Here is a 4534-nt window from a genome sequence, read left to right on the forward strand (position 1 = left end):
CTCTTGGGAAAGCAAAATCACAGCTATTTAGGAATCAAAGAACATTGCCACTCTTAAGTTGGATGAGCTAATTGGAAATCTCACTGCTTATGAACTTAGAAGGCAAACCATGAAGATGGATGCACCCAAGAAGGAAAGGAGCATGGCATTCAGAATCACTGAAGGTGCTGATCTAAAGGAGGATGAAATTACCATGATAACAAAGGACTTCAAGAAGTACCTAATGAGAGAAAATGGTCCTTCAAGAAGTGGAAGCTACATCAAACCAAGGGTTCCTGAAAAACAAACCAATGAGGGGTGTTACAAGTGTGGGAAGACTGATCACCACATCAAAAGCTGCCCTCAATGGGAAATTGAATGGAAGAAGGAAAGAGCTGAACGAAGGAACAAGAAGAAGGAACAGGTTCATCACAAGAAGATCTAGGAAAGGTGAAACATGAATTAGACAGAACTTGCAAATGGAACAAGGCCTCTGATGCACTCTCTTGGTTGCAAGAGCATCACAATAGCAACAAAAGAGGACTTGGCTATGGGACTCAAGCACCAAAGTGGGACCCTAAAAGCAAGTACCTCACACTTCCTGAGAACAAAATTTGCACACATTGTGGTAAAACCGGTCACTATAAAAGTGAATGTATTGCAAAAGAAAAGGCTAGTCAAAAGAATAAAGAATTTGTTCAAGGGAAAAATAGGCTGCCAGGTTGGGCTAAAAAGAATTTGATTCACCCTTTTGCCTATAGAGAGGGACCCAAACTAGTTTGGGTTCCTAAGACTAACCCTTGATTCCCTTTCGCGGTTCCAAGTGAAGGGGAGCAGCCAAATATAATACATGGATAGTGGCTGTTCAAAGCATATGACAGGAAGCAAGAACCAGTTCCTTTCACTTGAGGACCTCAAAAGAGGTAATGTCTCCTTTGGAAATGGGAAGAAAGGTGAGATCATTAGGGTTGAAAAGGTAGGTAAGACTGACTCTCACTCTATTGAGAATGTCTACTTGATAGATGGCCTAAAGTAAAGTCTAATCAGTGTATCACAATTATGTGATAAAGGTAACTTGGTAGCATTCACCACTATCAAATATTTTGTGATTAATATTACCACTGACAAGATTGTTTTGCAGGAAAAAAGAGTAAACAATACATGCATTATAGATTTGTCCACACTTTCAGAAGATGAACTCACTTGCTTAAGTGTGTTAGACAATGATCCCCTCCTTTGGCACAAGAGACTTGGACATGCAAGTCTGAGTCAACTCAACAAATTAGTCTCCAAGGACCTGGTGATAGGGCTGCCTAACATCAAGTTCAAGGAAGACAAAGTTTGTGAGGCTTGTGCAAGGGGGAAGCAGGTAAGATCCTTCTTTTAAATGCAAGAAAATGGTAAGCACCACCAAACGATGGAACTGGTCCATATGGATCTCTGTGGTCCAATGAGAACATTAAGTAGTGGTGGTAAAAGATATGTGATGGTGCTTGTTGATGATTACTCTAGGTTTACTTGGACATTGTTTTTAACATCTAAAGATGAAGCATTTGACATGTTTACTTCTTTTGTTATAAAAACTCAGAAACAACTAGGTAATCAACTTGCATCAATTAGTTCTGATCATGGAACTGCATTTGAAAATGCTAAGTTTGCTGAATTTTTGCATGCTACATCATAAATAGTTTCATGACTAGACCTCTTGTTAAGAAGATTCCCTATGAGTCACCTAAAGGAGAAAGCTAAATATATCCCATCTTAGGGCATTTATATGCAAGTGCTTTGTGCACAATAATGGCAAAGACTCCCTAGGTAAGTATGATCCCAGAAGTGATGAGGGAGTATTCTTGGGATATTCTTCACATAGTAAAGCTTATAAGATATACAATAAAAGAACTATGTGTGTAAAAAAATTGTATATGTTATTTTTTAAAACTAACATTCTTTCTGAGAGGCAGGAGCAAGATAATGAAGAGATTGGGCTGGTAAGAATTTTAAAATGAAATTATAGCCCAGACTGAAGCTGCACCAGAAGAAGGAACAGGTGATAGAACAGGTTCTTCCACCCAGGGCAACATGACAGGGGGAACTGACTAGAGAGGAACTGATCCTCTAACCTCGAGGGAACCTGTCCATGAACCTATTCCTCAGTAACAAAACCAGGAAGGAACATCCAAAGAAATTGACACTCCTATTGCAACATCCACGAAATTGGATATAGATGAACCTGGTTCATCTGTTGATCAGAAGTTGTATAGGGGAATGATTGGCTCTCTTTTATATCTCACTACTAGCAGACCTGACATTGTGTGCAGTGTAGGTCTTTGTGCTCGATTTCAGGCAAATTCAAAGGAGTCCCACTTGACTAATGTAAAGAGAATATTGAGATACTTGAAAGGCACCACTGACCTTTGCCTTTGGTATCCAAAAGGTAGTAATTTTAATCTAGTGGGATATGCTGACGCTGATTATGCAGGTTTCCTAGTGGATTGGAAGAGCACCTCAGGTATGGCACACTTCCTTGGTTCATGTCTTGTGTCATGGGCTACCAAAAAGCAAAATTCAAGGCCTTATCTATTGCTGAAGCTAAGTATGCTGCTGCTGCTTCATGATTGTGCTCAATTGTTGTGGATCAAGCAGTAGTTGATGGATTTTGGTATTGAAGTTGGTTGCATCCCTATTTTCTGTGATACACACTAGTGCTATTAGTATGACTAAGAATTCGGTTCATCATAAGAGAACTAAGCACATAGATGTTAGACACCATTTTTTGAGGAACAACTATGAGAAAGGCTTGATCACTATGGAGTTTTGTGCTATTCACAAGCAAATTGCTGACATCTTCACAAAAGCCTTAAGTAGAGATCACTTTGAGAGGAACAGGGTGGAATTAGGGATGATTAAGATCACCTAAAAGGACCAGTTCAAGGTTAAACGAAAAAATTGAATGAAAAAAAAATTTGGTTAGAAAGTCTGTAAATTGTGTATAATTAAATTAAATCTTGCTCATTCTCATACTTTCCATAGTATACTCTCGTGCCATGTGTTAAAATGACTCATTAATCTCTAATAATATTTTCTCTATTTTGGCAAATCTAGACTCACACAAGAGAATTATCAGTGAAGAACCTGGTTCATCAAGATAACACGGTATGTTTTCTACACTCTGCATAATTTGAAATAACTATATTTTGATCATGAGCAGAGAGTCCTACCAAATACCAAACTCCTTTTGGACATATCCGTTACAAGTGAACTAGTCCCGTTCAAAAGAGTCCCAACCAAATGGAAGTACCTAGATTCTAGGGATACACTCCAACATCTCTTCAAAATTGAATTTCAGTTTGATTAAAACTTCTAAGAGTCTGAAAAGCTGTAGTTACCCCATCAATTATTCCCTGTATGTTGATCAGCTTTAGTGTATTCCTTACTTCATCTCTCTCAAGCCGTCAAAAACTCTCATTCTTCTTTCATCTTCCAAACACAATCTAGTTCTCTTCTTTTCATACCCTAGCCTAGATATGTCAAACACCTCTAAAAATCCTTCATCACCAAGCAAATAAACAAGCAATTGAAAGCAGGTAGGGAAGAAGAATCCTAGAAATCTGAAGATTCATTTAAGTCTGCTACTAAGGGGGAAGAAAGTAGGTCTTTCAAAACTGAACAGGTATCTTCTGATTCTAAAGTTTCTCTTGAGACAATTTCTAAAGTTGCTGCAAATTTGGAGAATAGATTTGTAGGATGTATAGCAGGTATAGAGTCTACATAATCTGGAGAAGTTGGTGGTAAAAAAAAACGAAAAAGAGAGCAAGGGTGCTAGGAGTGCTGTGAGGGGAAAGTGTAAAAGAGTGGTTGATTCTTCACTCACTCCTGTTGGTCGAACAAAAGAAACCGGTGCAATGGTTGTTTGGGGAGAGGAATTTACTGAAATAGAAGAGAGTGTGAGCAAAACAGGGGGAAGTGGGAAGCTGCTGAAGGGTAGGTTCAACTTGAGAAATATAGATGAACCTGTTCCATCTGAACAGGAAACCCTCTTGGACCTACTGATAGGGTTATCAATGGCACCGAAACTCATGCCATTCCCTATGGTTTCATTCTTACAACTGTGCTTGCACATTTCAAGGTACAAGCAGGGATCATTTCGGGGTTAATACTCTGCTTGCTTGCGATTATGAAGTTAATGTCATTCCTAATGAACCTGGTTAATCTAAAAAGACACCCATCAATAGCAAAGTCAGAGTCTTGGTACAGGAGAGTGAGGCAAAGGATATTGAGATAGCAAGGCTGAAGACACGATTGGTTGAGGTAGAATCTGAGAGAGATGTTCTCAGAACTGAACTTGCAAGGGAAAAGGAGAAGAATGATGGAATTGTTCAAGACATGCTGAAACTTTTCCAAGCAAATAACCCAGCCCCTACCTCTTCCAAGCCTTAAATCCTAACCTAGTGTAGATCAACCAGTGACCCAATTCGGGACTTTGTTTCTTTTGCTCATGGTTTCAGTATTTTTATTTCTTCTTATGCTTTGTGGTAGAATCTTATCAATCATCAAT

The sequence above is a fragment of the Nicotiana attenuata genome, unplaced genomic scaffold, assembly GCF_001879085.1.
Source record: "Nicotiana attenuata strain UT unplaced genomic scaffold, NIATTr2, whole genome shotgun sequence".
NCBI lineage: Eukaryota > Viridiplantae > Streptophyta > Magnoliopsida > Solanales > Solanaceae > Nicotiana > Nicotiana attenuata.